The 13640-nt window shown below is 38.6% G+C and overlaps 1 long non-coding RNA gene across 1 annotated transcript; it reads right to left on the bottom strand.

Moving 5' to 3' along the window:
• Positions 1–536: 536 nt before the first annotated feature.
• LOC108372955 (uncharacterized) lies at positions 537–11071 on the bottom strand. Its single transcript, XR_001848911.1, has 4 exons — positions 10981–11071; positions 10339–10347; positions 909–911; positions 537–547 (listed from the first exon to the last, which is right to left on the bottom strand). It is a non-coding gene; the product is annotated as an uncharacterized LOC108372955 (long non-coding RNA).
• Between the last annotated feature and the right edge of the window lie 2569 nt (positions 11072–13640).

Genomic DNA, 13640 nt, shown 5'->3' with positions numbered 1-13640 from the left:
TTTTCTGATTTCAATTTAATATAAATAAGTATGTACTTATCTAGGCATTCTACATTAGTTTCTCTGTAAGGCATTCTTTGTTCGCTTCTCTGGATTCTGTTTATCCATGCGTTCTCCCTTCGTTTGAAGGTAATGCTGCGGGTAAGGGCTTACCTCCAATGACATGCCCATGTTAAAATAAGGCCTTCTTGAAGCGAAACGGTAAGCGATTCCCATCGCCTAGCTCGTTTCCACTTTCGTTTCTGTGGTAATCGTGTTTTTTGCTGAGCATTGACTGCCGCCTTCCATAAACACAAAAACGAGGGCGAACATCGTATCGAATTGTCTTGCATCGTCTTCGAGGCACAATCAAGAAAATAATTAATGAGTGCTTATACACTCAGATAAGAGTCACCTAAATAAATTTTTCTCAAAACATGATTTGGTAATAGTTACCAGAAATATATTTAGCAGAATTTTTTCTAAGTATAAGGGCACCTTTGCTTGGCGTGATAACATAAATTGCTCTGATACCATTAACTAATGCATATACGAAGGCACCCAGGGTCTTAAGCGAACAATTATTAATTTTAACTCCACTTTGTTATATTTCAGCTGCAGTCCAATTAACATCCAAAGATATTTCGACGAATTTTGGGGATGAAGTATCCAATAAATTCTTCCAACTAATTCCGACTAAAGAAAAAATCAAATTACATGAAACACGGTGCGGACAAATCTAATATGTATAACAAAAATTTCTGTTTATTTATGTTGTTAAAAATTAAAGACGGAATCACAGTTTTAATAAATTTATTAATAACCCATAATTTTCGCACATTTTTTACCTTTTGTTTATTTACATTATAGAATTAATTTCAGATAGCTAGTTTTTCAAATCCTATAAAACTTGGGTCGAAAAAAATTACAATCTCAAGCCACCAGCGAGCTGAAATCTGGAGTGGAAAAATCAATAATTCTCGAAACGCCAACGATTCGAAAAATAAAAATTATAGAATCTCCAACGATTAAAAAAATAAAAATTATAGAATCTCCAACGATTCGAAAAATAAAAAATTATAGAATCTCCAACGATTAGAAAAATTAAAAATTCTCGAATCGCCAGCGATTCGAAGAAAAAAATTCTCGAAACGCCAACGATTCCAAAATCTAGTAATAGTCGATTCGCTAACGATAGGTGACTCTCCTACGAATTCGAATTCGCCGATCTATCGTCGCCAAGTATCGTCTCGATAGTTCTATTAGAGAAAACGAGCTCGTCTCGAATTCGAGGCGAATTCGTTGTGTTTATTGGGTTGTTGATATTTGTTGTGACAATAAGCTAGCATACAAACACGAAAACATCCTTCAGCAGAAACAAAGTGCATCTCAACTCCTTTTTGCTCGTTCGCACATGACCCGTAGCTCCTGGCCGTCGTTTATAAGCGTAACAAAATTTAAAAAGAATTACAATTTATCTCTAGAGATTTAAATTTTTTAGCAGGGGGGTGGAAAGTGTATGGTAAAAAGTCATAATACCTAATTTATGTGTTGAAAATTTATTTTATTACTTGACAGTGCTCAACATCGAATAAAATTAAGTTATATAAAGGCGTATTCTGCAGAGAGGCTGTATATTTTTATACCCGAGCGCACTTGTGCACAGGGTATTATAACTTTGTTCGCATAACGGTTGTTTGTAACAGCCTAAAGGAATCGAGATAGATATAGACAAATGTATACATAAATGATCAGAATGAAAAGAGAAATCGATTAAGCCATGTCTGTCTGTCCATCCGTCCGCCTGTCCGTGTACACGATAACTCGGGCAAAAATTGAGCTATCTCAACGAAATTTGGTACATAAAAAATAATAAAATGTAAAAACTATCATATTTCAGTAAATATTGGATCCAAATTGTTCAAAATCAGTATGCAAAGTAGAATTTTGGTGCAAAATAATATTATTATGAAGTTTTTGGAAAAGGTGCGGGACTTCGCCCACTTATGATGAAATACTGTATCTTAGTAGCTGCTTCACCAATCCTTACAAAACTCGGTAAGAGCCTTGCTTAAAATTTAACTAAGAAATTTGTTGAAAATCTTTGAAATCGGGAAATATCCACGCCCACCTCCCATATGACGATATTTTACATAAACACGAGTAACTGCTGAAGGGAATTGACTCAAAATCGATTATTGCAATGACCACTGACCAAAAAAAAAATTTATTATTATAAATTTTTGGATTTTGGGCGTGGCTCCTCCCACTTATGACCAAAAATGTGTATATCGGTAACCGATTCATCGATTTCTACCAAACTCTGTGCATTTAATAACCTTGGTACGAAAAAGCAGTTCGTTGAAAATGATTCAAATCGGACTAAAATTGGACCGGCATCCCCTATAACAGTAATTTTGGGATATACGAAAACTCCGATACTTCAATAACTGAGGACGTACATTTACTCCAAGCTAATACTTACAACAATAAATAAGACTGTTATAGACTTTTAAGTATTTTATGGAAAGTTGGAACGACGAACCTGCGCCGGGTATATAAAATTCGGCTTCGCCCGAACTTATACTTCTTTACTTGTTAAAACTAAAAAATAACTTGCAGTGTCTCTATTGGCTTCAATTGAATACATGAGTTTGTTGGTTTCACCAGCAAACTTGCATGCCGAAAAACTCGTACATTTATAATAGCTCTATTTTCGTGTTCCTCAGCAATAAAAAATCATATCCAGTAACGTATCAGTAACCAAATTTCTGAGAATAGACCAACATTTGAGTAGTCCACTTGCAAACAGCGTTATGTGATTTTATAATAGAAAGCCATAAATTTGAAAAAAACGACTACCACAACAAGTAACATTTAAATTGAATCTTTTTCATTATTACTTAAAATTTTCGATAAATAAGAGACTTATAAAATTACAACATTACATAACATGACAAAAGATAACATTAACAGTCTATACGACCTAAAGCAGTTTTCTAAGTTCATCATAAGATGGATACTTTTGAAAGTTTATAAATAAGTATGATAGCGACTTTTGGAAGACGCGTTAACATTTGATGCTATTTTTTCAGAATATAAAAATATTTTGCACTGTGTTGTTAGTGGACATGAAACTACTTTATATACAGGTACGTAATCCACCAAAAACTAAAAATCTAAAAAATTTTACATAGCGCAATTTGCATGTGGACTACTCATTTTTTCTAAGCGAGAGAAATTTGCAAGAAAGCTCGTAAACGCAAGACCACCCAGTGGCGCAAATGCACATTACGTAATCAAACACTCCTTCAATATTTCGAAGACAGTATATCGGAATGAATCGATTACAACCCAGATTACTTTGTCATAAGCATAGCCGCTTTGAGGTTAACGTCCTTTACATACTGGTTTGTTTGTAATCGGAAAGTATGATGTGACCGAATACTCTTCGGGCGTTCATTACAATTGCGTTTCGTTTCTAAATTGTAATGCACATTGTAAGCAGACTGCCTACTCGAGTTGGATTTTTTAGTTCACTTTAAAGATTAGTTCACGTCTAGTTTTTCAGCTCAATGAAGCTCTTCTGAGTCTTAGTTCCCGGATTTTGACAATATTTGGGAACTGTTACCAAGGATTGGGAACTATTACCATGGGTTGGTAATTATAACTAAATATATTAAAGCTTCTAATATTTATCTAGGTTGTACCAAATCGTTAATTTAATTGAAGGGTTTGGTAAATACTTATAAATATTTTTTTGAAGCATATTTCTACAAATTCCATTCAACTTAACGTATGGTTCATAAAAGGATGTCATTAAGCTCTGCTAATGCAGATAAGCTTTTTTTTCAACAGATGGTTTAGTCATAGTTACCAAATCTTAGTTGAGGCAACCACGATTTGGCTTGAGAGCGGAACATATTCATGCTTGTGAGCCACCCCTAAATAAAGCTGAGCGCTCTCTGAGCACATGTGTGTTTCACATACGAAGAGCGCCAGCTGAGCAATGCACACAGTCCCACTTATTGAATCATTTGAATGCACTAGTATGCCGACCATTGCATAAAAACGATTCAATGAATGAGACTGTGTGCGTGGAAATCATTGCTCCGCTACCGCTGTTCGTATATGGGTGAAACACGCGTGTGGTAACAGAGCGCTCAGTAAGGCACTCGGCACATTACGCGCCTAACAGCGTTGCCACTTTGGTAAATTATTACCAAAATTGGTATAAACTATTTGGGTTGGTAAAAAGGTAAATTTTTGTTCATTTTAGTAGATTTTTGTTAAAGTATTTTGTTTGAAAAACAAATAAAACTTCTCGTTACCGCTTTATTTCTCGTAATTATCTTTATATTATAAATTTCTTTCCACATTGTTGGTTATAATAAAATTCCATCGACTATTAAACTGCATACTGAAAAATTCAGATTAAAAAACTCGAAACTTAGAGAAAAATTTTTGTAATTTTTCTAAATTTTGTATATAGCTTGATTCCTTGATTTTTTGGGTTTTGGTTAAATCGCAAAAAAAAACCAAAATAGCAATAAAAAAAAATTACTTTGACAATATTGTGAATATAAAAAAATCACCAAGGTCTTTTTTTGAGTCACTGTATTTGTCTATAATAAATCCAGTTAAAGTTTTTTTCTAATCATGAAGTTTCGCTGTTGCCCTTGTTTCATCACTTTCGCTTTTGTTTGAAGGAAACCGAGAAGATGTCATTAATATGATTTCAAGTACCATATCAATAGTTAAATAAAAAGTTCCTTAATAAAGAATTTTAATTTCTATTGAAATAGAACAAAACTATAGTTTTTATTAAAAACGCTAAAATAAAGTTATTGGTAGATATTTTCCAGATTTGGTAAATTTTTTTCATGTGGATGGTAAATAGTTTTTTAACCAGTTGCAACCCTGGCGCCTAATCAAAGTAGAGTAATCGTTTCGTCATACCGAAACGAATGCATGACGACTTGGCTTCTGTACACTTGCACGCCGCACAGTGCGTAATTTGTGTGATTTAGGGGAAGGAAAATCGAAAATCGAAGTTGGTAAAAAAAGTTCAGATACGATATGTGTGCGTATAGATGTCTGATATAATAGAAAATCGGTTCCCAATTGTTAGAAGATTACCTGGAAGAATTCTGAGCTTGTGCAAACGTGCCTGTTTTGACGAACGAAAATCGCCAGTTTTCCGGCCTTTATCAATCAGTGGTCATATCCGTATCATTTCATAACGAGACTGCAGTCTTGAGTATACCTTGCATTTTACACATTGTAAACTTAATTAAAAACATTGTTTTGAAATTTTAGACGTCAACCTTACATGTCAATTACGCTCCTTTAGATTAAAAAAAAAGGGATTTCGGTTTTTTCATATAAGCATATAAATTGTTTGACAGCGTGTGACATTTGGATCTATTCAGGAACCTTTAACTGGACATCTGTATATCAAGGGTTTTAAATAAAACACGCAATTTATAATATAAATGTATATATATGTATGTATTTGCTACTAAACGCGTAAATTCACAGAGGAAATAAAGAGCGAAGTGTACAAGTACAGGAGCAGCTTGAGACTGCGACTTTCAATTTTACCTAAACGACTAATAAGTTGTATAATATACATAGGGTTGCCATGCAACTTAAATACAATTTCAACAAAGGGCCAATAGTAAGAATTTGCACAAAATTGCACAATTAAAAAAAAGCCGATTTAAAGTCAACCTTCGGTTAAAAAAAACGGGTTTTTGTGTATTTTTGGTGACAAAAAATTAGTCATTGGGATTTTTCTTATTTTGAGGTATGGCAGCTACAAATCTCAAATCAAATCAAATCGACCTTAAGGTGAAGAAACACAAATAATAATTTAAGTTTTCTTTTTTTTTGTTTTGATTTCTGTATATTTAGTTCTTGTAAAACACTATAGTTAATACAAAAGGTAAAAACTGTCAGCCAAAATGGTGCGAAGATATTAGAAATCAAATTATATAATTATATTTATATTTTTTGTGAATATATGCTTACTATGTATGTAATACATATCGCAAATATTAACAAAATCAGTCAGTCGGCGCCACCTAACGGGTAAATTTTGTGCAAAAATATTCCTGCACATGCAATCAATATGGGGCTGTCCATATATTACGTAAGGGAGTTTTCGCCTGTTTTGAACCCCCTCCCCTCACGTAATAAATTGTAAGATTTAATTGATCCCCCTCCCCCCGCCGCAGATCTTACGTAAGTTTAAAAATCCCCCTGTTTTTTCAATTGAATATTAGAAAATACTATATATTTCCATCAAACAAATATAGGATGTATGCCTAGTCAGTCTTAAAAGCTTCATTACATAGTTATACTAGTCATCCTTTTTTGTCGGTTTCTTTGGTCCACGGTCCAGCCAGCCAGGGATATCTCGTACATCTTTTTCATTCAAAGGTATTTAATTTTCACAGTCCACTAAAATTTCTTCTTGATTCACCCACTCAACAATATCCTATCAACCCAACGAAAGCTAAATGGCATTTTTAGTGAAAAAGTGTGAATGTGTTGTGAAGATTGTTTCATGTAAACGCCGTGTAAGAAACGTATCGTAATTTGTTTGAAGTCACGGTAGAAGTGAGGGTCACAATAATGTTCGAACTGCATTTTTCGGTTATTATAGACACCGAAAAGTAACGTTTTTTTTAGAAAAATAGAAAAATTAAAGCAAAAGTTGTAAAAAATTGTAATATCCTCCGTATTTAATGTATATTTTTCATTTCAATGCAATTTAGTACTTTAATTGGGTGAATATTCGTATTTTATAAAGAACAATTTTGAATAAGAATACAAGAAAAATAATATTACGTAAGAATCTACGGGACGCCCCCTCCCCCCATATAAGAAAAAGTAAGAAAATTCTAGACCCGCCCTCCCCACAAAGGTCTTACGTAATATATGGACACCCCCTATACGTGGAAAAATTAACCCAGATTCAATCATACCTAACAGAGATATATCACTTTTAATTTTTGACTATAAAGACCCTCCCCTGGAAATGCCCATATAAAATATGAGACTTAAGGAATCAACCACATCCTTTGAAAGCGTAATTATACAGTCTATTAGAAGTACATAACTAAAAAAAGATATATTCTAGAGTCAAAATTGTGGGAGCTATGATTTTCCTTCCCCTAAATCGCCGAAATTACGCACTGTGCGCCGTGCATGAGTCACCAGCTAATAGACGCTTTCTACACATAACAAATTTTCTGGCCGTTCTTTCTCAACTACGCACTTCCGCAAATATTTCTGCTCCGAAATATTGCATAAACGCTTGTGGTTTAATACAATTTGCACGAATTTTAACACGAAATCATTCATTTTCAATTATTTTCTATTGAATTGACAAATATATTTTATTTCCAACACAAAAAAGTAAACAAATTATGATTTCAAAACTGCAAGCGCCTTACAATGTTGGGTGCTTCGATTCATGAAGCTTTTATGATTAGGCGAAAACAAGATTTTGAATCGTAATGTACAGAGCTTCATTGAAATACATGTGTTCGGCATAAAAGCTTTATACTTTAGTATGCCGAAACGATTACACTACTATGATTAGGACCTTAATGTGCGGAGTGCCTAAGCTATGGCATGTCGATCACTGCGCTAGGTAGAGAGAAAAGTGTGTGCTATGACATGCCCAGACTTGTTTGTCTCAGTTTCAGTTTTGCCATCGCCGCAAGTTCTTTCGGTGTGCGCTTAGTTATTTAAAAATATAAAGTTTGATGCCAACCGGGGTTTCTCAGTGGTTGTATAATTCATGTGAATTATAATTTGAAAGTACCTATTTAGCCAAGGAAAAAGCAAAGCAGTATACTTAAACCAGAAGATATTCACCTGAGTTTTCACACGACTGTTCCTGTTTCATCGTTTCTTTTTAGGAAATTCTTACCGCCATATACATATGTATCAGAGCTGTGTAATGATTGAATCAATCGAGTGTGCATTCTCATTTTATTCATTTAAAAAATGTGATTGTTTGATTTAAAAAATTTAACAACCATTCTTGAGATTGGTTACAAATTGAAACACAAAATATGTAGTGTGTTATGGAATGGTTGATATCCATTCACAAAGAGAATGTGAATGCAAACCAAAAACTCAACCATGTATGATTGTACGTTTATGGGAATGCACTTTGTCATTATCATTCAGTACTAATCCTATTTTTTGTATCAGGGTTAAGATTTTTGTACTCAAAATGTGAAACCAGAAGATTCAAATAAGTAAACAAATAAATATTGTTATGGGTTACTGTTCGCCGCACAAAATATAAATACTTTATTCTTCGGCGTATAGCGCACCCGGTAGCGTGCCATAAATTTCACCATCTGATAATTTTTCTAGAGCGTATGGCAACACCAAAACTGCATGGAATGTCTGCCATTTTGCGATAGCTGTGTTCCCTCCGGACGGGTGTCACTAATTGTCACTAGTTCCTCAGGTCTCTTCGCCTACTTTTTTTTGGTTAATAAAAGTTTACCAGCGGAGGCTAGTGATAGTTGGTGACAGCTGTATGTAACTGTGTCTTCACAGCATGGAATTTATAACTTGACACATCTGTTGGAATGTGGGGGCACAATACATATCAGGGCTTATATCTTGGCATCTATTGCGATAACTTGGTAATTTGACAGCTATGTTTCCCTTTGTACTAAAACATACTGGCGGAAACATTATCGATATTCCGATATAGTATTTGGGCAACCGGTAACTTTTATCCATGGTGAGACGGCGGGGGAAATTTGCTACGGTGTACAAATAAATAATATCTGGCTGTGCCAATCGAAAAGAAAAAATTTTGACAGTTGGGGGAAAAAAAACCCACACAAACGCTTGTGCAGAAGTCCTATATGGTGTGTTGCTGAAATTGTTAAATTTACATCTCTTTTTATAACTTGCAAGTAACGTACGTTCTTTTGTTTTATCCATTCCATTTTGATTTTCATTTTTTATTACCGCCAACAATATTCTGCCTTATCCTGAGTTTCGCCCAAAATGGTTCATCCGCCCATAGTAAATACATGGAAACCAAAAGTTGAAAAGTGAACCGGTTCGGAAAAAAATTAAACTCATGATAAGGCTGATTACATTTAGAAGCTGTCAAATTTTACCTAGCACATGAGCTAGATAAAATTCTGACGTTCGTATTCACCACAAAACTGTCAAATTAGTTACCTTTTTTTTCCGGGGGAAAAAAAATACTTGAAAAGGAGTCACGGCAACCCCGGGATTTTTTTGATATTCCTCCTTGCACTGCGGCAAATTCCATTTGGAAGAGTAACGGAACTAGTCCAAATGACGCAGAGCCCGTTATTCTTCCAAATGGAATATTCCCGAAATGCAAGGGTATAAAAACCTGATGGCAACCTCACAGTCGGCCATTAGCAAAATCGTTTTTATAAACTCGGATCGGTCAACTAGAAAAGCAAGCAAAAAGGGACACGTTTTTGTAAAACAAAATTTAAAAATAATTAAAAAAGAATATGAACAATAGTGCTAGTGAAGTGAAGAAAAGGGAAGGAAAATCAAACCCTAAAGTGATAAGTGAAAAAAAAAACTAAAATAAAATAAGCCACTGGGTGGAGGGCAGCCATACCATCATCCAGTACCCAAACTGTACGGAAGGCTCAGCTACAGAGCCCCATCACCAACTACAAGCACGATCCCGCCAAACGACAACCAGCAGCTTCCGCAGCAGCCGAAATCCAGGTAAGTCTTCTTTAATACAAATAACCATAAGTTGTGTAATGAGCTGCTCTGGGTACTTCTGGAGGATTTCCTCGCTCCAAAGCACTTTACCTTAGTTGAGAGCACGATTTTCTGCTCCAGCTTCTTATTTGAATGAAGTAACTTGGAGCAAGCAAACACACACGTATGCTGTACAATTTACGGCATCGACGAATCCAGTGTCGAACAGCCAATGGGGTTTTGGTTATTTGTACAATGATTTTGGGGTGCTGTGGGCAGACGCGCGACCCAAATCCAAAATTTTAACATACACGTGTAGGCAAGGAACTCAACTTCAATTTANATCAACTTCAATTTAAAACTAAAATTCGGTGTTTTTTTGCAGCTATTCCATCCGACTCAACAACCGCCCAACGAGCGGCAACCCAGCGCGCCAAGGCCAAAACCACCGCCCAAAGAGCGGCAGCACCAGCGAACCGCCTAGGGAGCGGCAACACAGCAACCGCCTCAAATAGCGGCAGCACCAGCGAACCGCCAAGGAGCGGCACCAACAATGACTACATCAACAACCGGGGTGAGCCCCCGGGTAACCAGCGCAGCCAAAGAGCGGCATACCAGCGACCGCTAAGGGAGCGGTCCCCAAACAACCGCACAAACAGCGGCACACCAGCGACCGCCTCAAGAGCGGCACCAGCGCTACCGCTCAAGAGCAGTAACCAGCGACCGCCCAGGAGCGGCATAAGCAACCGGGGTAAGCACCCGGGCAACCAGCGCGCCAGCAACCGACCAAAGAGCGGCAACACAGCGACCGCCTAAGGGAGCGGCACCAACGACCAAGAAGCGACACCAAGCAACCGCCAGCGCGGCACACCAGCGACCGCCCAGGAGCGGCATAAGCAACCGGGGTAAGCACCCGGGCAACCAGCGCGCCAGCAACCGACCAAAGAGCGGCAACACAGCGACCGCCTAAGGGAGCGGCACCAACGACCAAGAAGCGACACCAAGCAACCGCCAGCGCGGCACACCAGCGACCGCCCAAGGAGCGGCACCGGCAACAACAACATCAACAACCAGGGTGAGCACCCGGGTATAAACAGCAACCGGGGTGAGCACCCGGGTCAACACAGCGAACCGCCCAAGCGGCAACTCAGCGACTGCCTAAGGGAGCGGCAACCCAGAGCGCCAGCGGAAGGGGAATTGCCATTCAGCAACCGCAGAAGCGGCAAACAACAACCGGGGTGAGCACCCGGGTCAAACCAAGGAGCGGCACCAGCAACAACAACATCAACAACCGGGGTGAGCACCCGGGTATAAACAGCAACCGGGGTAAGCACCCGGGTAACCAGCGACCGCCTAAGGGAGCGGTAACCCAGTGCGCCAGAGCGCCAGCGGCCGCGCAAGGAGCTGGAATTCAGCGACCGCAGAAGCGGCAAACAACAACCGGGGTGAGCACCCGGGTCAAACCAAGGAGCAGCACCAGCAACAGCAACAACATAACCGGCAACAACAACCACAGCAGTGCACCACCAAGGCCTGCTGCAACATTAGGGTGAGTCCTTCGGGCCTAAAAATCTCTTACTAAATCAAATTTTTTTTAAAGAAATTTAAATAAGCAAAAAAAAAATAAATAAAAAAATTTGTAAAACAAAAAAAGGAAGAAACTAAAATTAAAAAAAAATAGAACCTTTGGGGGAAAGAAAACTAAGAAATTAAAGTAACCTAAAAATTATTAAAGGAAGAAACGGAATTGAGTTTGTAGAGATAGATTACCTAAATCAGGGAATTAGGTAAAGAAACAAAATCTAACTAATATTGAAAAAGGGGCTGTTCGCATTGTATGTATGAATATTATTCTTCTTCTTATTTGGCACTAAAACCGTTTGTCGGTTTGGGCCGAGACCAAAAAGCTTTTCCAATTGCTTCTCTCCTGCGCGAATTTGCGTCAGTTGGTTATCCCGAGCGCAGACAGGTCCTTCTGCACTTGNTGCCTAAGGGAGCGGCAACCCAGAGCGCCAGCGGAAGGGGAATTGCCATTCAGCAACCGCAGAAGCGGCAAACAACAACCGGGGTGAGCACCCGGGTCAAACCAAGGAGCGGCACCAGCAACAACAACATCAACAACCGGGGTGAGCACCCGGGTATAAACAGCAACCGGGGTAAGCACCCGGGTAACCAGCGACCGCCTAAGGGAGCGGTAACCCAGTGCGCCAGAGCGCCAGCGGCCGCGCAAGGAGCTGGAATTCAGCGACCGCAGAAGCGGCAAACAACAACCGGGGTGAGCACCCGGGTCAAACCAAGGAGCAGCACCAGCAACAGCAACAACATAACCGGCAACAACAACCACAGCAGTGCACCACCAAGGCCTGCTGCAACATTAGGGTGAGTCCTTCGGGCCTAAAAATCTCTTACTAAATCAAATTTTTTTTAAAGAAATTTAAATAAGCAAAAAAAAAATAAATAAAAAAATTTGTAAAACAAAAAAAGGAAGAAACTAAAATTAAAAAAAAATAGAACCTTTGGGGGAAAGAAAACTAAGAAATTAAAGTAACCTAAAAATTATTAAAGGAAGAAACGGAATTGAGTTTGTAGAGATAGATTACCTAAATCAGGGAATTAGGTAAAGAAACAAAATCTAACTAATATTGAAAAAGGGGCTGTTCGCATTGTATGTATGAATATTATTCTTCTTCTTATTTGGCACTAAAACCGTTTGTCGGTTTGGGCCGAGACCAAAAAGCTTTTCCAATTGCTTCTCTCCTGCGCGAATTTGCGTCAGTTGGTTATCCCGAGCGCAGACAGGTCCTTCTGCACTTGGTCCTTGGAGGTACTTTGTCTTTCCCTCGTTCACCGCTAGACCAACCTCTTTAGCTTCTTTTTCTAAACTGGAAAATGCTGCGGTTACGTCCCTTTGTTTCAGACCTACGATATCGATATCATCTGCATACGCCAGCAGCATCGTTCTTTTGCTATATATGGTGCCGCTGCGATTCAGATTGGCAGCTCTTATTACGCTTTCCAGTATCAGATTGAAAAAGTCACACGAGAGTGAATCGCCTTGTCTAAAACCTCGTTTGGTCTCAAACGGCGCGGACAGGTCCTTCCCAATTTGGACGGAGCTGAAGGTTGTGCTCAACGTCACTCTACATAGCCGTATTAGTTTTGCGGGGTTCCCAAATTTGGACATGGCGTCGTACAAGTAGCTCCTCTTCGTGCTATCAAAAGCAGCTTTAAAGTCAACAAAAAGATGGTGTGTGTCGATTTGCTTATCTAGTGTCTTCTCCAGGATTTGACGTGCTGTGAAAATCTGGTCAATGGTGGACTTACCAGGTCTGAAGCCACACTGATAAGGTCCAATCAGCTGGTTCGTGAACGGCTTCAGTCTTTCACATAGTATCGTCGACAGGACCTTATATGCAATATTAAGAAGGCTTATTCCGCGATAATTGGCGCAAACGGCGGGATCTCCCTTCTTGTGGATTGGGCAAAGTATACTGAGATTCCATTCTTCGGGCATGTATTCATCAGACCAAATTCTGCTTAAAAGCTGGTACATACGCCCCACCAACTCTTCGCCACCGGCTTTGAACAGCTCAGCCGGTATACCGTCGGCTCCGGGGGCTTTGTTGTTCTTAAGCCGCTTTATTGCTGTTCTCACCTCGTCTTGGTCCAGTTGAGGGACGTGAGCTTCGTCCCTATATGTATGTATGTATATGCATTGCCTTAAAGAAATTTATACACACGTACATACAATGTATGTAGCAATGTAGGTGATTATAAGTGTGTAACATATACGGGTACCTATGCATATACATGCATGCATGCATAGTTATTACATACATATCTGAAACAAAAATCCTAACTCGATATAGGAAAGGGTATAACTCCTAAAGGAAAACACAGACATAGCACATTAGTAC

The sequence above is a fragment of the Rhagoletis zephyria genome, unplaced genomic scaffold (assembly GCF_001687245.7).
Source record: "Rhagoletis zephyria isolate East Lansing unplaced genomic scaffold, Rhagoletis_zephyria_1.1 Rzeph_scaffold_06199, whole genome shotgun sequence".
Lineage (NCBI taxonomy): Eukaryota > Metazoa > Arthropoda > Insecta > Diptera > Tephritidae > Rhagoletis > Rhagoletis zephyria.
Note: the sequence above shows the minus strand (reverse complement) of the source record. Positions and strands in the feature narration are given on the sequence as shown.